This window comes from Vicugna pacos, chromosome 13 (assembly GCF_048564905.1).
Source record: "Vicugna pacos chromosome 13, VicPac4, whole genome shotgun sequence".
Classification (NCBI taxonomy): Eukaryota; Metazoa; Chordata; class Mammalia; order Artiodactyla; family Camelidae; genus Vicugna; species Vicugna pacos.
The window spans coordinates 37,289,084-37,312,363 of NC_132999.1; the positions used below are offsets into that span (position 1 = coordinate 37,289,084).

Consider the following 23,280-nt stretch of genomic DNA (forward strand, 5'->3'; position numbering starts at 1 on the left):
GCAGCTGATCCTTAAGGGCTCCCAAGGGATTCTGGATCAACTTCATCATCTCTAAGACAGAGCCTGGAGGTAGCATGGTCCAGGGCGCTGCTGCAGCTTCAGGCATCACCTCCCCACACGACAGTTTCCTAAACAGAAAGGAAGGGGCTACAGACAAACCTCCCTGCAAGCGGTGGTGTGGTGAGACCACGAACATTTGTCCTTGTCTCTGGTTCCTGGGACAGCGCTCTGAAAATCCTGGTAATTTCCTGAGTGATGAGAAGCTAGCAGCCTCTTTTATTCTAACATTTGGCCTTCGACCCTGATTCTTGATATAAGAGCTTCTAACACCCTTGGAATCTTCAAAATGATGAGTGTCCTTTTTTATGCTAAGGTGATGACTCGTGACTGACGTCTGCTAGATAGCTTCAGAAGTCGCCAGAAAGATGGGGCCATGTTGAGGAGCTTGGAACTTTTAACTCCATCTCCTGACTTTTGAGGAGGTTGGGGGACTGGAGGTTCATTTAGTTATTGATTATGCCTACGTGATGAAGCCTCCATAAAAATCCCTAAGTTATGAAGTTTGGAGAGCTTCCGGGTTGGTGAATGCATGGAGGTGCTGGAAGGGTGGTGCACCCAGGGAGGGCACGAAAACTTCACTCCCTTCCTCCATATATTGTCCTATGTACTTCTTCATCTGGCTGTCCATCTGTATCCTTTGAAATATCCTTTATAATCAACAGTAAACATAAGGAAATGTTTCTCTGAATTCTGTGAGATATTTTAGCAAATTATTGAACCAGAGGAGGGGATTGTGGGAACTCCTGATTTATAGCCAGTGGGTCAGAAGTATATGGGACAACCTGAGATTTGAAATTGAGTCAGAAGGTGGGGAAATCTTGTGGGACTGAGCTCTTAACCTGTGGGGTCTGCACTAACCCTTGGCACTGAGTGTCTGAACTGACTTACGTTGCTGGGCACCCAATCAGTGTCCACTGAGAACTGGAGAATTGCTTAGTGTGGAAAACCCCACACAATTGCTGTCAGAAGCGTTCTGAGCGTAGGAGAACACATAGTTTTCTTTTACATGCTCCTTCTTATCAGACAAGAACTTCCCCAGAAGTCCCTAGCACACCTCTTTTTGTGTCTTATTGGCCAGAACTGTGTCACGAGTCCGCCCCCAGACCGGTCACTGGTGTAGGGTTGCTGCGACCGGCTTAGACACGCCCTGGGGCAGGCACGCTGGGCTTGGAGGTGAGGAGGAAGTCAGGGCAGCCGCTGGGTGGGAACTCTGTTGCCCTGCAGAGTCTTCATCTCAAGAGCAACGGGGAGCCACTGTAGAGCTTTAAGCAAAGGAGTGAGGATCAGATTTGTATTTTTAAAAGACGCCCTGGCAGGAGAGTGGAGAATGGTCTGAAAGGAAGCAAGAATAGAGGTGAGGAGATTAGTTCCAAGCTGTCCAAACTTGTATCACAATGAATAAAAGTCAGATACGATTTCATTCTATTTGCTATAAATACTTTTTTTTAAAGGCTTTAATAGGCTGCAAGAAAATGCTTTGAAGAACCTCTTGATGTATTTTCTCTTCTTAGTAATTTATTTCTTGCTCCTTCGCTGCCCTTAAAGATGGGCCAGGAGACCAAGGCCACTGCCCCAGGAAAGAGGAAGGAGAAGACTGTCTTGAACAAAGAAATCAGTGAATGCTAGCTGTAAATTTCAATCTAGACTTTCTAAATCCACAGACGGACAGTAGTCCAGGATAAGAGTCAGCAAACTATGGCAAGCAGACCAAATCTGGTGGTGGTTTCAGTGAAGTTTTATTGGGACACAGCCATGTTGGTGTGTGTGCAAATTGTCTGTGGCTGCCTCTGCACTACAGCAGGGAGCTGAGGAGTTGTGTATGGCCTGCAAACCCTGACATAGTTACCATCCAGTCCTTTATAGAGAAAAGTTTGTCAACGCTAGTCTAGAAAGGCAGACTTTGGAGAGAGAAAGACCTTTTCTTGGAACAGCTGAAGCTGAATCTTTCATATGAAAGTCCAAAACTTGGAAGACTGACTGCAAAGTAGGAAAGACAAGGGTCTATGATGAGGGAAGTTTTGGTCACACAGGACTGGGGAGCATCCCTCTAGTGATGAGGATGGCAAGGCAGGATGGGCTTTAGATATGACTGTCCTGGCTTCCCCGTGAGGTCAGAACTTCCAACTGCCCATGGGCACAGCTTGGGGGAGCTTCAATGCACTTAGAAAAGCTGTGCATTTTTATGGGGCAACTCCAATGGGCTCAGTGACAGCGATTTGCAGTGGCTGAGAGAGACTCCTTAGAAAAGGGGGCTCCAGGGCAGCGTCACCTGGCCACCTGGCCCCACACACTCTAGTCTCTGCTTGGACCACTTTGACGTTTCAGGAAGGCCTTACCCAATTCCACAAAGTTAACTCCCCACTTCATATGCTTTCAAAGAACTCCAGACTTCCCCTTTCAAAACACTCATTATGCCTGTAATTATTCATTCAGTATCTGCTTAGCTGACCTGATCATTCGATCCATGAGGCAGCGACCATAATCGTTTATGGGTTTACCCTTGTCATGTAACTCAGTGATAACACCAAGTGAAGTGGTGTGCAATGAATGAATGAACAAACAAACAAGTAACTCAAAAGACCACTCCCTAGTTTATCTCTATCTGTTTAGTGTTTTCTGTCTAGTTGCTCTTGGTCCCATCATTAAGAAAGGCAGGATTCCCATTTAAGAGAGAGAGGAGAAAATCTTTAACTTTGTGGCTGCATTATCAGGCAGCAATCAGTAACCATGGATGGCCTTAGAACTAAGATGTGCTCATGACATTTAAGTGTCAACATTGACATACACCCACTACTGGATGCTCCACCAGGCTGTTGCAGGTACCTGTAGGGAACAAAGACTTTTCTACATCTGTTTCTTTTTCTCTTTTTTTTTTTGGGGGGGCGTAATTTATATTTTAATTTAAAAATGTTTTTAAGTTCTTAATTTTTATTGAAGCATAGTCAGTTTACAATGCTAGTTTCAGGTGTACAGCAAAACAATTCGATTATACATATATTACATATATATTTCACATTTTTTCCATTGCAGCTCATTACGAAGTATTGAATATAATTCTCTGTGCTATACAGTAAGTAGGTCCTTGTTGTTTATCTACTCCGCATACAGTAATGTTTACATCCATTTCTACGTTGGAGAAGTGAAACCAACTGACCACTGTTTAACTGAAACCATTAACGTGAGGTACGACCGCTGAGCAGATGGTCAGAAACAGTATGTTGCAGGAGAGATCACGTGGCAGCCATCTCCTCAGACAAAGACAAGGAGGGTGGGGGTGTGGCCAAATAACTCAAATAATTTTGTGCTTTTATGTATATATGTTAGACTTCAACAGCAAGTACACAAATAAAAAAGGAAAAGAAAATTATCTTGACAAGTGGTTACCCAAATCAATAGTGACAATAAAAGGCAACATTTGTTTCGTGTTCAGCAAGGGCCAGATGCTCCGCTAAGCATGTGACATGCGTTTTCCTGTTTAATCCTGACAACAACCCTAAGAGGTATTTATCACTCATCATTCATTGCAAAACTATGTACTGGGCGCCTGCTTGTGCCAGGTGTCGCCCAGGCCCTGAAATGCAGCAGTAACAGGAGAAGCAGGTCCCCACACTCATGGAGCTGACACCCCAGTGGGCAGAGACCACTCTTAGCCCCAGCCTGTAATTTCAAAAACTGAGGTTCATTTGTGTAGATCTTGTGTCTAGGAACTGATCAGGCCAAGATTCAGTCCCAAATAGCTCTGACTCCAAAACTTCTCCCCATCCCACTGTGTGTTTTCTTTGCACTGATTACCCCAAAGGGTTGTGCAGACAGCCTTCTGCACCGGTTCAGGGGTTCTTCAGTACATTGTAAGATTCTCTATATTGATTGCTTTTTAAAGCAGAAAATGTTCTTGTACTGAAAAGTTCAGGGGAGGAGGGACGGAGGGGCTCCTACGTTGTCACGAGGACACTCCCAGCGTCAGCCTCCTTCTCCAGCAGGAGCTCTTCCATGGCAGTCTTGTGATAGGGAAGAACCTGTCCATACTAGATCTGTTCCTTGAGCTCTAACCCTGTGCTCTGTTTCCTGTGCTTAGTCATGCTGGTTCTGCACCTTTTGTAAATAATGTTGCCTACAGCCTGAAATACACAGGAGAGCCTATTCTCAAGGCTCTGACCTTTATGGGTATAACACTTTCCATTCATATAGGGATAAAAAGTTGCAGAATAGAAAATAACATTTGTCTTGTTGGAGGTTTGCAGGGACACCATGACCTGTCCTAAGTGGACAGCTGCAAGAAGAAAGGATTCTGACACCAAGAAGTTTGCAACAACCAGGCATACCCCCTCCCATTTTTAGTATAAAAGGAGCCTGAATTCTGACTTGGGGAAGGTGGTTCTCCAGAACATTAGTCTGCCAGCTTTCTGAATAAAGTTGTTATTCCTTGCCCCAACACCTGGTCTCCTGATTTATTGGCCTGTCGTGTGGTGAGTAGAACGTGTTTGGACTCGGAAACAGTCCCAGGCTTGCAAGGATGACCCTTGTGACTGACCATCCTGAGAGGATCGGCGTACCTCTCTCACCTCTCTCGCAGGCTCTGGGAAATGGGAGAGCTCCCAGCTAGGCGCACGTGCCTTTCCCAGAACTGCTCCCAAGGCAAGGGTATGGTTATTCTTTTTATAATTGTATTTTTCTTTGAATATTGTATTTTTCTTTGAAACTGTATTTTTTCTTTGCAACTAGATCTGCGCTTTGGAAAAAATCACCTTGGTGGTGGTGACAATGAACTAGGGCAGAAGAACCTAGAGGTTGATGGAAGGCCACTGCGATTGTCCAGGTGAGACCAGTGAGGCTTGAAGGGCAGGAGCCATGGGCTAGAAAGGAGGGAAAAGATTTAAGAGCTATTTAGGCAGTAAAATGACCAGAATTAGGAGAGCAATTGGATACAACTCAGTGGGGGCAGATGGTGACAAGAGCTGTCAATGACCAGGGTTTGTAGCTTGGGTGTCATTTGCAGCTGCCTACTCTGAACTGCTGATCTGGGCTTGTGGAATGTGGGGGCTCTGCTCCTCTACTGAGTTGCTGCTATTCCCGAGGCTGTCCCAGTTATGGACCAGTCAGTTCCCTTCAGTGCTGCAGACCCAAGGCTGCAGAAATAAAGAAGCAGAGACATAAATGCAACACAGAGGAATTATAGCACAGGATTAGCTGTGCCCTCTCATAGGGGGTCTAAAGCTCTTCCTACTTCAGAGTTTGTTAAACACAGAATCCTCATTCCACAAGGCCTGGGACCCCAGATCCCCACTTATTTCCACCCAAGAAAGCAAAAATTTAGGTTGCAGCATTACAACTTCTGCGCCCCAGGAATATTTTACACTTCTCTTCATTGTCTTGACCTCTCCTTCCAGGCTAATATCTGAGCCTCACCTTTGCATACTCAAGAGGCTCATTAAAGCGTTTTCTCAAACAAAAGCACAGTTTTCTCCCAAAGATGAATTCTGCTGCCACCATTAGAATGCAGAAACAGCTGCAGGCATCTTTGAAAACTGCAACGTTTTCATTCCTCCCATGATATTTAAATATTGCAAAAGGGCCAAGAATGAAGACCCTTAGATTTATCTAGTGTCTTACTGAACAAATATTTATTGAGGGAGAATGTCCACCTCTAGTAATAGAGGGTTAATTCTCTTGCTAAAGACAGTGAGAAAAGCTGGACATATTAAAATTAGTCTGTTGTATCTGAGAGCTAAGGTTCTGTAGCTCTTGCTCAGATTCTGCAGCTCATCCCCAAGGCCCAGAAAATCTCAGCTCCTGCAGCTTGGTTAAGATGGTCCTGGATTCCTAGTACCCCTCTCTCTTGCACCCCTCCTCCCCTAGCTCTCTGGACCTGGCCAAAGGAAGCACAAATCTTCTTAGTGGAAGATTTCATCACCCAAGACCTCGAGTTATGCCGACAGACATTTTTTTTTTTTCTAATGCAACATTCGACATCAAATCAAAATAAACCAGGCGTAAGAGTCAACTTGATAATTTGACTGACATCCATCAGAAAAGACAGAAAATAGAAACACAGAGGCTCAGATATGAAAATGATCAGACACAGGTTTAAAATAGTTACTGGGTAACTATTTTACATGTCAGGCACCTGTGCTAGGCATTGAGGATGAAATAGTAAACAAAACATAACTCCTGCCTTTATAGTGCTTTATAGTCTCCTGGGGGAGACAGACATTCATCAAACAAATTACCCTGTGGTAGATTGATTGCAAAAATGGGCCTAGTTCCGAATGTGAAGTGGTAAGTCTGTTGTGCAAAGCAGTATGGAGTTTCCTAAAAAAACCAAAAATAGAAACACCGTATGACCCAACAATTCCGGGTATATGGTCAAAAAAATGGAGAGCAAGGTGTCAGAGAGATATTCGTACACCTGTTGCTGAACTCAGGTTCTGCTGCTTACTGCTCCGAAATCAATACCCGAGAGGTAGTTGTTGGTACAAAGGAAAATTGCTTTTAATCAGAATGTCCCGAATCTGGGGAGGAGGTGAACTCATATCCCGAGACCAACTCCCAAGATTCTGCTCAGCCATGAAAGTTTTTAAAGGGAAAAAGGGAAGTAATCTCAGTTAGTCACTGAGATGGGGTCAGAGTCGTTGCCATCCCCCTGCTGCGTGTAGGCTTGTAATCTTTCCTTAAATGTTATTTTGTTCACACAGTTTGTTGGCAAGATTAAGAAGAGAAAGCCAGGAAGAGATCTGGTCATCTGTTACTTATTCTTCATCTCTACTTCTTTGATCTATGGAAAGAACCAACAGGTCAGGCAAGGTATTGTGTCATCATGTTGCGGAAAAATGTGTTACAGCTCAGTGTTACAGCTCAGTTGTGACAGCAACCTGGAACTGGGCGAGAGACCAAGCAGCACTTGGAGAGTTGGAGAACTCAGGTTTAATACGCCAGCGGGCCCAGACGAGTTAACACTTCAAGCTCTGGACCCCATCTGTAGGTTTACACAGGCCTTTTATAGGCTGCCAATTTTACACTTGGCAACATCATACGCAAATAAAGTACAACAGAAGTTGACCAGGAACAAGCTTTGTAGAAATAGACCAATCAGAAGTGAGAGTAATAACCAATCAGAAGTGAGAGTAATAACCAATCAGGAGTGAGAGTAGTAACCAATCAGGAGTGAAGGAAATAACCAATCAGAAGTGAGCTCAGGGACCAATAGAATTCTAGATGTAAGTTAGCCGCTTTAGAGGCAAAAAGTGAGATAGAGCCTCTGGGCCAGGGAACCGGACAGTGCTGGGAGGAGAGCAGCCGCCCGGCCTACGGGTCCTGCCGGTTTTTTTATGGGGCTTCCTGCTTCAGTCAAAAGATACGGAAGAGTGCTGGAGCCGGAAATGAGTGGAGGATGGAGGTGCCTGGTTTAAGGTAAGTGACAAGTCAAAATGGGCCTACTGCAAAGAGCTCTTTCCTGCCAAAAGCTGCTTACAAATCCCCACTTGTCAGAACATCATTCCATTTCTGTGGGGTTATGGGGGAAGATACATCTTCTGTAACTTCTTAATACTGACACGGGGTGCCGTATTCTTAGAGTGGAAGATGTTGACGTGGGTCTGTAGATCTCTCTGCTGACAATTGTTGTTGCCATATTTACATACATGGGCGAAACAAGCTACAATTATTTTGGTGCCTGCAAAGATATAGATTATTATGAGCAAAAGTGTTAATCCCACCCTGTTAAGGCCTGTTCTTGGAACTGTGCTGGCCACAGAGTCAGCCCTGCTCAAGATGGAGCAGCTTGTGTCATGGCTGCAGTCTGGTCTTCATGCAGTTAGCTTTTCCCCTCTGATGGCAGTTACAATATCTGTAAAACAGCTCAAGAATGTGCATCAGACACTTGAGTCTGTGACTCTATTGTCCTATCATTAACTTTTTGAGACTGCTCTTTTGTGACTTAGAAAGACGATTTCAGCTTTTCTACAAACAAGAGGCAGGGGACGTGGAGGCGCCTTTGTACTTGGGGGATTGTATCTGTTCAATTGTTTTTTTGCCCTTTTTTTTGGTTTTTGTTTTTCCTTATTAATTTGTAGAGGTTCTGGATACAAGCCATTTTGTCACTTATATTGTTGCAAATAATTTCTCCTATCCTGTGGTTTGCATTTTTCACTCTCTTAATGATGTCTTTTGAAGACATAGGGGAGCAAAACTTGCCACCCTAAAATGTCTCTTTGGCATGTTGATTATTTTCAGCTGAAAACAATCAAGGCCCAGAAGACTCAGAAGAAAATTTTGACCTTCCCCAAAATGCCTAAAAGAATTTAGATAGAAGGTCTGTTCCTAGAATAGAATCATCACCAGAGATACCTACAAGGAATATGAGGGCAGTGTGGTGGGGGAAAGTTTTAGAGATCAGAGTCCACTCTGTGTCCCACCATCTCTGCAGAGCCCAGCAAATATTTATTTACTAAACATTTGCTTTTCCATCTCCCTGTGAATTGCCTTCCTCCCGTCTGAAGTCCCAAGCCACTACCCCCAACATCCCGTTTTGTCTTTAGCTGAAGATGGTATTTAAGGTGGGGGCTTCAGCCAAGTTGGCGAGTTAGTTTTTCTGAGTCTCCCCCATGTATACATATTATTGATCTTTTGTTTGATTTTTCTCCTGTTCACCTGTCTCTTGTCAGTTTAATTCTTTGATCAGCCAGAAGAACCTAGAATGGTAGAGAAAAATTTCTTCCTCGCCAATAAGGAAGAGATTCTCTTAAATTAAAGTAGCTAAATTATAAGTCTTTTCCTTATAGTTTAGTTCTTTTTATGTCTTATTTCTGAAGTTTTTCTCCACCCTGGTATTGTGAAGATCTCCTTTATCATCTTTCAAAAGTGTTAAAGTGTTATTGTTTAGATCCACAACCCACTTGTAATTCATGTTTTGTGTACATTATGAGGTATGGATCAAGTTTGATTTTTTTCTATATGAATATCCAATTAATTAAGTATCATTTATCTAAAAAACTATTCTTTCTCCAATTCTCTTCAATATTATGGTGTCAGTAATTGTCTTCAGTTACTTATGTGTGTATTTCTGGACTCTGTAACCTTCCCCATTGGTTCATTTACCTAATCTTGAACCAATACCATATTCTTTTCATTACTATGCGGTTATAATAAACCCTGATATCTCATATAGCAAGTTTTCACACCTTGTTCTTCTTTAAAAATGGTGTAGATATTTTTTGGCCTTTGATATTTCCAAATAATTTTTAGAATTAGCTTGCCACAAAATTAACCCATTGGTATTTTTACTGGAATTGTATTGAATCTATAGCTCAGTCTGGTGATAATTAACATCTTTAAAATATCTAATCTTCAATCCATGCACATGGTATATCACTTCTACTAATTGTCTATTTCTATATAATGAAGCATCCTAAAATTTCATGGTTTAAAATTGCAATAATTTATTATTGTTCATGATTCTATGGGTTAGCTGGGCTGGGAAGTTCAGAATAGCCTCACTCATGCATCTGGCAGTTGGTGTAGGTGTCAGCCTGGGGCACCTTGGTTCTTCCCCATGGGCCTCTTACCCTCTAGTATGTCAGCAGTTTTATTTTTTTTAAACATGGCAGCCTCAGTATGGTGCTCCAAGAGGCCAAAGGTGGCTTTTTTTAGGCTTAGGCTCTGAAACTTACACAACATCATTCCCATCACATTCTTCTGGGCAAAGAAAAATCACAAGGCCACTCAGATTCAAAGAGTGGGGAAGTAGAGTCTACCTCTTAATGAAAAGAGCTGTAAAGAATTTGTGAAATATTTAATATTGCACTTTATGCTTATATTTAAGTCTTTAATTTTTCTCATTTATAGTTTTCAGTATAGAGGACTTGTACCTGTTTGTTGGATTTATTTCTAGGTATCTGATTTTTTTGATGCTACTGTGTTATCTTTTTTCTTTTTCAAACAACTTTATTTTAGTGGAATATAAATACAGTGAAATGCACCCATTTTAATTGTACAGTTTGGAGAGTCTTGACAAATGTTTACACTCATGTAACCAACACCACAATTAGGTTGAAGAACACTTCCACCATCCCCAAAATGTCCTCATCCCCTTTGTAGTCAAGCCCCTCTGACCCTTGGCCTCAGACAGTCACTAATCTACTTTTTATTCCTATAGATGAATTTTGCCTTTTGGAATTTCTTAGAAAAGGAACAATGCAATATATACTCTTTTGTGTCTTTTATGGTTTTTAAAAATTTATTTTTTAATTGAAGTATAGTTGATTTACAATGTTTCAGGTGCACAGCAAAGTGATTCAGTTACATATACATATATATTCTTTTTCTGATTTTTTTCCATTACAAATTATTACAAGATATTGAATATAGCTCCCTGTGCTATATACTAGGTCCTTGTTGTTTAGTTTTATATATAGTAGTGTATATCTTTTAATTCCAAATTCCTAATTTATCCCTCCCCACCCTTTCCCCTTTGGTAATCATAAGTTGGTTTTCTATACCTGTGAGTCTATTTCTGTTTTATAAATAAGATCATGTGTATCGCTTTGTTTAGATTCCACATATAAGTGATATCATATGTTATTTGTCTTCGTCTGACTTACTTCACTTACTTCACTTAGTATGATAATCTCTAGGTCCATCCATGTTGCTGTAAATGACATTATTTCATTCTTTTTTTTATGGCTGGGTAATATTTGACTGTGCTTCTATGAACATTGGGGTGCATGTATCTTTTTGAATTAGAGTTTTCATTTTTTCTGGATATATTATGGCTTATTTTTAAAATGAGAAGCCAGTGGCCTAACATTTAAGTGGCCACCCAATTTTTTTGGCAGGGGGAGGGGAGGTAATTAGGTTTGTTTGTTTGTTTGTTTATTTATTTATTTATTTATTTAAACAGAGGTACTGAGGATTGAACCCAAGACCCAGTGCATGCTAAGCACACACTCTACCACTGAGTTATACCCTCCCCTATTAAGGCTTATTTTTTTAATGGACCACTTGGGTGATGTGAATCAAGGCTTCCAGTACATGAGGGCTGTTTACTTTTGATTCACTCTTATCTTGAAGAAGGGGCCCTTTGAGAGTCCTGCTGGGTATGTGGAGGGTCTCTAATAAGACATGCCGCCTTAAGTATGTGTTAGTTTCTAAGCTCTTGCCCTCAAAGCCGTCAAAATCAAAGTTCAAGTTTGCCAGGATTTGAAAATGCCTTTTCAAAACAGAAGTTTCAGTGCTTCACTTACTTGCCTTGGCTCTTGCATCTTATTTAGTTTTGGGCTGATAATTCCTTACTTTACTTGGTGGCTCTACAATGTTTTTAAGAAATTTTTAGAAATATTTCACTCATTACTCTTGGTTGTGCATAGCAGGAAGTTTAGCCCAGATAACCTAGCCTGCTATAATGGAAATAGAAAGGTTATATGAGAGAATTTTTTTTTCAAAAATTATATCAAATGGCCATTGTAGGGAAAAATGATCTTCTGAGAGGCAATTTAGATTTGTTTTGTTCAGTTATGTTAGCAAGTCTTAGTGGTGAAGGAATCATCCTATTATAAGGAGTTGAGTAGAGCAAATGAAGGCTCGGTTGAAAAAAAAGGTAATGTGACTTTATGATCTTAAAAAGGGATACTTTTCAAGCCTTGTTAATTAAAGTGGCCCAACAGTAACAGAAACACTTTTACCAACAAGAAATCTCAATATGGTATCCAGATTTTGGTCCCTAGTATCATTCTTCACTTAAGAAAGTAGGACAAATTAGAATGATTCTGGAAAATTTTCTGGAAGTAAGGATAATTTCAAATATCTTTGAGATAAAGGGACTTAAAGAGGATCCTACTGAACAGGTTGTGGCAATTTAAGCATCAAGAATACAGATAATTATTATGATTGTAATTATCTGGAATAAATTATATGGAAGCCCACGTATTTCTAACAACACTGAAAAGAGAAAAGTTAATATAAAATATACAAAAGGTAGTCGTAATCCAAAAGAAGGGATGGATGTGATTGGAAATGCCTGATTTTCATTACTTTAAAATAAATGGAAGAATCATAATATTTCAAGTTTTTGGTGCTTTTTAAACATATTGTGTTATTAAACAAATATATTTAGTGCTTTAATCTATTTAAGCAAGAAAGAACAAACACAAACAAGTCAATGAGGCAGGAATCCTGGAAAAAATCAGAACAGGACCAAGAACAAGAAGGTCCAGAGGAAACCATGGGTCAGTCAAGAGAACCAGGTCAGTGGGGGTCAGCAACTGTTCTGCATCAGTGGTCATCTGCAGTAGGACCAAAGTGATAAGATGATGAACTATCCAGTCTCCCAAAGAGGAGAATGACTGCACAGACTTCCTCGCTCATTTAGACATTCTTGCTAATCATGATGAGATTCTGGCAAGGCCCTTTTAAAATTTCAATAATACTAACAGAAAGGGTCAATAGAGCACAATGACCATCATTTAGTCAGTTCATTCTGAACTAAAACTTAAAGAAGGCATTATATCTGGGAAAGAGATGAAATAAAAATCTGAATTTTACATGAAATAAATCCCACTGATGTAATGAGTGAAACTGTATTCTAAAAGAAGCCCAGGCCAATGACTGGGGGCTCAGGCTTGAGTCTTTCTGGATGATGCAAACAGGTTCTGTGTCTCAACTAGGAGCCAATAGGTTGATAGTCTGAACCTCACATATTTAGCTTCTTTAGAATCATAAGATGACTGCAACCCACAGAAGGTATAGACCAGCTTTATACAGAAGAACCACCTGCAATAGTAGAAATATTCTACATCCAGTAGCCATAGGTAGCTATTGAATACTTGAAATGTGGAGAGAGGGAACAGAATTTTTAATTAATTTAAGGTTAAATAGCCATGTGGGCTACTGCCTACTATATCGGACAAAGCAGATATAGGTATTATATCTGTTAAAATGAGTACAATCTTAGGAGTTAACCCCAGAAAAGGGGAAAAATTATTTAAATTTAAATCAGTGGTAATAGTATTTTAAAAATGGTTTTAAAAATAACAGTAATAATCAGATTTAAACATTATATTTTGGGGGTGTTTAAGATACTTAAGAAAATCTGATTAAGAGAGTTATGATCCGACACACTCAGAAAAATAATTAAATAAGTTAGTAATCAGTTTTTTCATGATTGTGGAAACCCAATTTGATAAATCCATCAGCTGTGATTTGTATTTTGTGTAAGTCGTGTGTAACTGAGCCATTCTAATGGTTTTAATGTTTTGAAAGATGCTAAGTGCTTAGTAGGATTATAAGATCAATAACCTGGATATTAAACAAAGTTCAGGGAGTAGTGAATGTTCCTCTCAAAAGCCCCCTGGGCAAGTTTCTTCCTTTGAACTTACCTACACTGACTTTCTACATTTTATATTTCTATATATAGCTGTTCCTTGCTTTAAGAAAATTCAATATGGGGCTATGTGCACTTACCACCCTGACACACTTGTATTTATGGATTATAAATTTCTTCAAGAAGGCTCAAGGTTTCTGAACAGACAGCATCCTTTTATTCTCTCCACTTAGCCTTCATAATCATACCCCAGCGGATCACCCAACCCTGTTCACATGGAGCTCCTCCGACTAGTAAATTTTGTGGAATACTCCATTGCTGGATTGAGACTGCAGCTTCGCATGCAATTTGCAAATAACAGGTTTGGGGCGAGCTCAGGAGGGGGAACTTGGGAGCCAGAGAGAAGTATAGTTGAATTCTAGCCTTACTGCTTAAATCTGTGACCTAAGGCAAGTGATTCTGTACTTTTTTGATAATGATTAAAAATAGATACTTCTTAGTGGGTTTTGTGAGGATTAAAGGACCTAGTTAATGTAAAGCATTTGGCCTTATTATTGATTTCTCCATAAATATCCAAATCCTATGTACTCAGTTAATCAGCTCAAATTCCACCTCCACTCACAAGAATCATACTTGTGGCCCTTATTGTCTGACTTACCCAAAATAATACCCCAGTTTTCACTATGACAAGAGCATCCTTCGCCTCTTCCAACTTTGCTGTTCTTTTCTTTTTCTTTTCTTTTTTTGCAAATTACTTTATTGGAATGTTTTCTAAGCCTACTGTTTCCTATTTTCAATTAGTGAGTTTACTCCCTTCCGTTCATTCTTAGCTCTTCTCTTTTATGTTTTATGCCTCTTCCTCTGTCCTCCAAACCCCAGCACTGGTCCACAAGCTCACTCTCAGAGAAAACAGAAGCTGTCAGAAGAGAACTTCCAGGGGTTTCCTGTACCACGGTCAGTACCTTGCAGCATCCGCACCTTAGCCTCTACCACTCCTCCTCTGGCTGTGGATGAAGTGTAGTGATAATGCCTCAGCAGGTGCGATGGGGCCCAGGCCCCTCACCCATCCAAACACTTCTGGCTTCTTAGCTCAACTCCCCTCTTTTCTGCATCCACCATCAATTGTTCCTATTCCATCATTCCCATCATCAAGCAAAGACATGGGGAAATTTCTCTCTTCTTTGCTCTGGTTTACAGCAGCACTCCTTAAAGAGTTTTATACGGTACTATTTCCTCCTCTCTCCTGAGCTCTTGAGCCCTTTCCAGTCAGGCTTTTACCCTGATGAACATGGCTCACCAAGGTCATCAGTGACCTCCATATTGCCAGATCCAATGGTCAATTCTTAGTCCTCACGTGCTTGATACTTTAGCAGGATTTGACGCCATTCATTTCTCCCTTCTCCTGGGACAATTTTCCCCTTGCCTTCCAGGACACGACGGTCTCCTTACATCCCACTAGACTCCCATTCTTCCTCTCCCTTGCTGGTACCTCTTCATCTCCCTTCATTTCCTCTCACACCTTACACCCCATCCTTTAGTGAATCCCGCTGTCTGTACCTTCAGAACACACCCAGACGTGACCACTTCTCGCGGCCTCCCCAGCTCCCACTCTGATCTCACATCCCTGTCTCTCAGGGGTACTCACACCAGCCTCCTGTGGGGCTCCCCGTTTCCACCCTTGGTCTCTAACACAGAAGCCAGGGTGACCTACTTAAAACTTCACCCAGATCTCACTGTCCCTTTGCTTAAAACCCTCCAGAGCTCCTGTCTCATGCAGAGTGAGAGCCAGTGTCCTTACACTGGCCTGTGCAGTCCTACTCAGGGGGGCGGGGTCCCTGTTACACCCCAACTGCTTCTACTGCTTGTCCAGTTCTGATTCTGCTGCTGCTGCTTTTTTTTTTTTTTGGTAGAAACTAAGATAGTGGCTTTATTCTTTTTGCTACTCAAAAGAGAGTGAGATAATGGCCACGATGGTCAGTGTCATACGGGGAAGACCAAGTCCACACTCCGTCATAAATCAGCTGCTATAATATGAGTCTTCTCAGTAAAGTCATTTGAACCCACAGGAACAGTGTAGGTCCCTAGATAAATGTCCATGTAGAGGTCCTTGGAGATGTTCTTAGAGGGCTGGGATGCCTCCAGATGCTTGATTGATGCCTCCGAGAGCAAGGGATTTATCTTTTCTCTGACCATTCCCTATGTTTGAGCACAAGCGCCACTCCAACTGCCATTTGGGATAGCAGTAGACGTGGGTCACCCCTCTTTCCTTTGGCACAGATGAATAATATTTCTCTCCTGGGAGAAGGCACTGGGGCCAGCTGCTGTCCATCTTTCTTGGTACGGCCACTCCCAGGAAAGGACTCCTGTGCTGCCCTGGTCTCCCTACTGTGTTTTGACCTCTTGAGACTTGCCTCTCTGACTCATCTCTCCAGCTCTCTTCCTCAGGCTTCTGCTCTGTCTGCATTGGCTTGCTTCTTGGCTATTTCTTCCAGATGCCGGGGCCTTTGCACTTGCTGTTCCCATGTGACTTGCCCCTTCAAGTGGAACAAGGTTTACAGGCTTTCCATCTCAGTGAAGATTTACCTGACCCCGGTATTTAAAATTAGAACTCTTATCTCCTGACACTTTGTTTTCCTTTACTGCATTATTTGTTTATTACCCATGTCTCTCACCTTTCAGCCCTGCAAGAAAATAAGGTCCATGAAGGTCAAGATTTTAAAAATCTCTGCATGTTTTAAAAATAATGGTCTCTAACAGTAAGGCATGCAGTAAGCACTCAAAACTAAAATATTCATTAAAAAAATGAATGAATGACATTAACCAGACTTGAGTAGCTGTGGTGAAAGGATTCTTTGAAATATAATTATTTTCAGTTAGTTGGCTAAAATTCAGAGTTTCAAAAGCTGGTTTTAGTGTTTGATATAATTAACATTCTTTTTGACAAGACCTCCCATATGATAGAAAAGGACCACATTTTTGTGAGATAGAAAAGGCTATAAAGAAACATTCTTTTCATTTTAAGTTGATGACATAAGAGTTCTTCTTCCCTTCTCAAATCTTGTATTAAATTGCAAATTGTTTTCAGGGAAGGATGGTGAAATTAATAATTCATTTGAATTCCTGAAGCTGGACATGTAGCAACATAAAGAATTTTTGTAGCTTGAGTACATGGTGATAAGTTAAGGCTTCCTCACAGCAGGGAGATGATTAGACTGAAATCATACTTTTGGGCCAGACCACACAGAGATGCGGAATCACTGATCCTCAGAGGCAGAGAAGCTCTAAGGATACCAGAGATGCGGAAAACAAGTTTGCGTAGATGCCCATCCTGCTGCACGATGGGGCAAGGCTGCTGTGTTGGTCTTCACGACCATCCTTGAGAGGGGTGGGGTGGTCCCATTTCACATATGGGAAAACTGAGGTTCAAAGAAGGTCACTTGCCTAAAGTCACTCCTCTGGTAAATGAAAGCATCAGGATTTGAATGTAGGTCTGAGCTTTTCCTAGGAGACTTATACTTGCTTCCAGTCTCTTACAGATAAGGAAACTGAGGTCCAGAGAGGGGGAAAGACTTGTCCAGGGTCAGAGGAGAGAGTAAATCAAAGTGTGGTCACCCTCCCGGGCAGCCTCTCAGCCATTGTCATAGCTTCCCTTTCATCCACCTTGCCTTCACTTTTTATTGTTTTTCATGTTTTCAAATGCAGTAATACATTATGATTCAAATATTCCAGAAAGAGAAAATTCCCCATAATTTTCCCTCTAAAGAAAGCCACCATCATCAACTTGAAATAATCCTCCATTTTTTTTTCTCTAGACACACACATGTGCCAATACATGCATGAGTCATACTATATGTTCAACTTTATAACCTGCTGTTTACACCTCACAGTCTCTTAGGGGAATCTTTTCATGCCAATAAATGGTACAACCTCATTCTAACTGTTGCATAATATTCCATATATGAAAGTACCATGTACCGTACTTTAGTTAACTAATTCCCCACTAGTGGACATGTAGATTGCTTCTTTGGGATAAATTTCTATAAACTCCAAGATATGGAAATTTTATTTTTTACAATTTTAATTTTCACCTGCATGTAGACAAAGCCCATTTCCTTGCACTGCCACCAAAAACGTGTATCATTGTGGGAAGAGAATTACGACTCCAGGATCAGCCTGGGGTCAGGAGAGTCAAGGGACTCACGAGACTCAGTAGCGTTGCTGGAAATGACAGGCAGAGCATCTGAGAGAGAGTGTGAGGGCAGTGGATATGCCACCAGCCTAGCCACCATCCAGCCCTCGCAGGAAGTGTGCCAGCTCTAAAGTTTATTCTCACAGCACCTCATGGCTCTCCCTTGCTTAAAACCCTCCAGTGGCCTGTCGCTTTGCCTAAAGACACATTCCTTAGCAGAGTCTACAAGGCCCTCTGGTGTGGCCTCTATCCCTCCATCCTTAACTTGCATCATACTCCAGTCACACGGTCCACCTTTGTGTTTCTCAAAAGGCAGAACTGGGGCCAGTTTTTCCACTTTCTAGTCTCACCCAATGCAGCTAAGGGCTCTGTCTTCTACCTGCCCCAGCCCCTCTCAGAGTCAGGAACACCACCTTGGATTTGGGAGTTTATGCATGTCCTGGGTCGTTAAGCAAGGGGCAGCTTCAATGACACTCAGCACAACTTCGGGGTCTCAGGGTCTAAAAGTTACTTTTCTGGTTCATCATGGGTGACCTGCAGGAACTGTCAATGAAAAGTCCTCTCCAGAGAGTGGTGATGGCACTGCCATGTGACCCCTCAGCTGGGGAGACACCCAGGGCTCACTGGTCAATGGACTAAGAGTGTTGCCTTGGTTTCCACACTGCCTCCCAGTGCTGAAGAGGGTGGTGCTCTTATCTCCTCCTCTCCTTGCGGCTCCCCTTGCCCAGAAACTGCCAGTTTTCTTCCTGGAAGATCACTCCTATTCCAACATCTCCATCCAGTACCCAGGGAAAGGTGTGGTTGATCTCTTTTATCCCTGTCCATTTTGCAGCTAAGGCTTAAATTCTACATTCTCTCCCTTTGAAGTCTCAAGAGATACCCTTTTCTCTCCCAATAAATCCTAGTTCTGCAAATTCAAAAACTATCATTTGTGACATGGGGTTCAACACAGAAGCCCATTTTAAGAAATTGAAAAAATAGACCATTAGGTATTTATCTTTGCATTTCTGATATGAAAATCCTAATTATCTTTGCAGCAGTCCAGGATGCTTCTGATTGATTTTTGAAACCTTTACAGTTAAGGAAACATGGAAAAGAAAAGAACAAAGGTGATCACGTCTAGATGTTACTATCCGATAGGCAACTTTCCTCTCACCACAGGACTTTTGCACATGCTCTGGCCACTGGCTTGATCAGGTCTTTTCCTCCTCTGCATGATGATGCCTCAAAGCTTCCTTCAGAACTCAACTCAGTGATCACTCCCTCAGGCAAGCTGACCCTGCCCATTCTCCAGCTCCATGACCTCTTGGCACCATATACTTTCCCCCACTTAACATTTATCACAGTTACAATTTTACATTTTTTAATACTTTTGTGATTGGATGTCTTCCTCACCACTAGACTGTGGTGAGAGGATAAGGACCATGTTTCCTTTTACTTTCTATTTATCCCCAGTATCTAGCACAATGCCTAGCTTCTAGTAGGTACTTGATACAAGAAAGAAAGAACAGTAAATAAGAAGATAGCATGAACCTTAACTGTGCTACATCTGGTGGTGTGCTGGAGCTGCTTCACACCTACTCAAGGAGCCAATTATCCACATCTTCCCCCATCTCTGCATTCAGTGATGTCACAATAGCTTGAAATCAGCCATGGTGGCAGTATTTACAGTACAGAAATCAGCAGCTCCTGCTAGCACCTTTGCTCCTGTCCCCACCTGCACCCTGCCGCCTGTTGTTAAAACATCCATCAGCTCACCATTGAGTGATTTGATTTCTGAGAGTTTCTCCTTAATGTCTGTATATTTACTTCTACACTTAAAAATTTTTTAAAAAAATTGAAGTGTAGTTGATTCACAGTGTTAATTTCAGGTGTACAGCAAAGTGATTCAGTTATACATTGGCATACATACATATATATTTTCAGAGTCTTTTCCATTACAGCTCACCACAAGAAACTGAACATACTTTCCTGTGCTGTGACAGTAGGTCCTTGTTGTTTATCTATTTTACATACAGTAATGTGTATCAGTTAATCCCAAACTCTTAATTTATCCCCTCCTTTTACCCCTGGTAACCACAGTTGGTTTTCTATGTCTGTGAGTCTGTTTCTGGTTTGTAAATAAAATTTGTGTCTTTTTTTTTTTAGATACTTCCACACTTTTGATGTGATGTTATATAATCTTAATATATCCATGGTCAGTTCTGTGCCAGGTTTTCTTCTCATTAGCATGCATTCTTTACTCTTTGCAGGCATGTAAGGTAAAATCAATAGGAATTGAAATGAGTGACATTTAAACTGCCATGATAGAACCTAAAGACCTTACTGCAGATCATTTCACTGAAGCGTGTTAGAATTGCAGACAGCACAAAGGCAGAAGCAGTCTTCAGTTTCCTTTACTAAGAAACTGTGGATGCAACAGAGCAAATGCACTTATTTGATGACATGAGAGATTCTCTGAACAGGGAGGCAGATCGCAATTCCCTGCCTCATTCCACCACATAAGGGCTGTGCAGCTTTGGGAAGTCACCTAGATGCTCTGATTATTTTCCTCAAGTGACACATGGTTGGGTGGAATTTGATGATTCAGTTATAGGCTTTACTGGAGGAGGCCAGCCACGCAGCCTCCAGTTGGAGGAGAGAACCTCATAGATTTGGACGATCAGATCTCATGTGGGTGAAGCTCTTTGTTCATTTCTGTTTTCAACTGTCAGTCACTAGGAAGTGTATTTTGTCCTTTGAGAGCAGGGATCTATCTTAGATGTGTTTACTTTTTACATTTACTGGTATTTTAGTGCATTCCAAGTCTAAGTTGAGGTGTGCTTATGATTGAGAAAAGGGTCCTGGGGTATGGAGGTAGGGTGAGGGAAGTTTCCAACCAAAACCTTAACCACAGCTCTAGAAGACATGTGGCTCATTCTACAAAGATCATGATTACTTGCCACACTTGGTGTCTGCCACATTGTGGATTTCTTCCTGAATCTACCTTTATGTTAGACTGTGTATGGGATGTACTGACCCCATGTAAAGCTGTTATTAGCCTCAAAGCCACACAATGTACAACTCTGCCTTTTGGAGATCATGGTAGGATTCTATTATGCTGACAAAGTATTTACCTTGATAAATTTAGGAGAGAAGTTTCTAAATTGCTTAGGGAAGAGAGATCTAAGAGGCATCATTGATATTTTTAATCATCCATCATTCTAAATACACATGATTTTTTTTTTTAACGGAGGTACTGGGGATTGAACCTAGGACCTTATGCATGCTAAGCATGCACTCTACCACTGAGCTATATTACCACCCCCCAATACTCCCTGAAATACACATGATCTGGGAAGTTTAGAGACATTTTAGAAAAGAATACAAATGACACACAAAGGCCTTCTTATGACCTTCATAAGGTCTTGGTTGAAAGTACGAGTCCCTGGGGTAAGGCATAGGGATGTGGAATTTTATCATTACGAGTCACACGGAAGTCACGTGGTCTGATCATTCATGACTGAGGCGAGCTCCTTAACGGTCTCCTTGAAAATGATCATCCAGTTCCTCCTTAAAAACCTCTAGCAAACTCATCACACTACAAGGGCAGCCCACACATTATCTGAAAATACCAGAATGAGCTAAAATTTACAACTTCTTAACAGTTTGCACCAACTTTGTAACTGCTCTCACTCACCCAGCACACATTTTCCTCTAGGCTTTAGTAAAACACCTTTTTTTACCCCCAACTCACCCTGAACCCTTATTCCAGGTCAAATCCTTCCTGGCATTTATCATTAAGAGCTGTGACTCAGACTGTACACCTGAAACATTGCAAATCAACCATACTTCAATTTAAAAAAATCTGTGATTTAGAATTATGTGGATTTCAGGAGATTCCAAGGTGCTTCCCCCAGATTCCATGGATTCTTCTATCCCAGCGGGTTAGTCTGTCTGGCAGCTGAGAGTAGACCTGCAGTTTAGAAGAATCATCTCAGGAATGACTTGGCACATCAACACATGCGTTTGTTATTGTCAGCCTCCCCTGGCGCTCCCCGCTGCTTTGCTCAGGAACCATGGGAATGTCCAGAAAGTGGATAACAAGAGTTTTGCTGTATTGGTGCTCATGGTCTATTGAATCCTTAACTTAAAAAAAAAATAGCTCTGAGAAATAACACAAATTCTATAAGAATTTTTAAACTGCATAAAGCACAATGATTGCTGTGCTGCACATTTTTTAAATGTTTATTTAAAATTTTATTTATTATTATTTTGTTTGTTTCTTCTTGGAGAAGTAATTAGGTTTATTTATTTATTATTATTATTTTTTAATGGAGGTACTGGGGGTTGAACCCAGGACAACATACATGCTAAGCACACACTCTACCACTGAGCTATACCCTGCCCCCCACATTTTGGATATAGTTTTCTATTTCTCCTTTGGTCCTGGTGTCATGTTGCACCTGATCTGGGAAAGAGGTCATCTCTAGGAGTAATGAAAGTGTGTAAAGGTGGGTTCCCCTCACTGTGAGTGGCCAGAAAACTGGCAGAGCACTTGTAATCAAACATTAAATATCTAGTGAGATAAGGTCCTGCTCTCAAGGAAGTTAAACCCAGTTGGGAAAAGAGGCTGGCAGAATTTCTAGGGCAAAAGTCAGTGTCAGTGCGTTTTAAAAAGCCTTCCTAATTCCTACCTCTATTACTCAAGTCTGTGGGCTGTGACCAGGAGGCCTCAAAATACAGTGGCTTAAAGAAGGAAGACTTGTTCTGTCCTCATATAAAAATATGGGTCAATGGCTCAGAGCCAGTATATGGTGATTCTGGAGTGTTGAGGATGTGAGATATCAGGTATCTTGTTTCCCTGTGTTCTCAGTGTTCAGAATCCATCTCATGGTCCAAGACGACTGCTCTAGCGTTTGCCATTGCATCCACAGTCAGCTGGCACAGAGTCTAGTGTGTCCAATGGTCTAGTAAAAGGGGAAGGAGAGGGAACGCCCCTTTCCTTTAAGAGCATAACACAGATATCACACACTTCTCTTACACCTACACCTGGACACATACATGGCCAGATCTCAGCCACATGGCTACACATCCAGCTTTAAGAGACTCTAAGGAATATCCCTTTGGCTGGGTGAACAAATGCCCAACTAGAAGTTGTACTGACATGGAAGACTGGATTATGGGATTGGATGCAGGAGGAGAACTGGAAATCTCTGTCCTATCACTGAATTTAACAACAACAAAAATTAGACAAAAAACACCAATTAGAGTGGCTAAAATTAAAGAGTGATTTCATCCAGTACTGGTGAGTGTGTGGGGCAATGGATCTCTTGCATAATGTTGGCAAGAGTGTAAAATGACCTAAGCGTCTTGGAGGGCGATTGGCAACATCCAGCACTTTTTTCTTTTTAATTATAGTATAATTGATTTACAACGTTGTGTTAGTTTCAGGTGTACAGCAAAGTGATTCAGTTATGCATATGTATATATTCTTTTTCAGGTTTTTTCCATTATAGGTTATTACAAAATGTTGACTATAGTTCCCTCGGCTGTACAGTATGTCCTTGTTGTTTATCCATTTTATATGTAGGTAAGTGTATCTGCTAATCCCAAACTCTTAATTTATCCCTCCCCGCTTTCTCCTTTGGTAACCATAAATTTGTTTTCTATGTCTGTGAGTTTATTTATGATTTGCAAATAAGTTCATTTGTATCACTTTTTTTTTAAGATTCCACAC

The 23,280-nt window shown here is 41.3% G+C and overlaps 1 long non-coding RNA gene across 1 annotated transcript in view; it reads left to right on the forward strand.

Annotated features, from left to right (window-relative positions):
- The first annotated feature begins 7,273 nt into the window (after nucleotides 1-7,273).
- The window catches only part of LOC116282981 (uncharacterized), a 31,746-nt gene continuing 15,739 nt past the window's right edge, over nucleotides 7,274-23,280 (forward strand). The window contains exon 1 of the long non-coding RNA XR_012079226.1: nucleotides 7,274-7,467. This is a non-coding gene — a long non-coding RNA (uncharacterized lncRNA). The remainder of the gene's footprint in view (nucleotides 7,468-23,280) is intronic.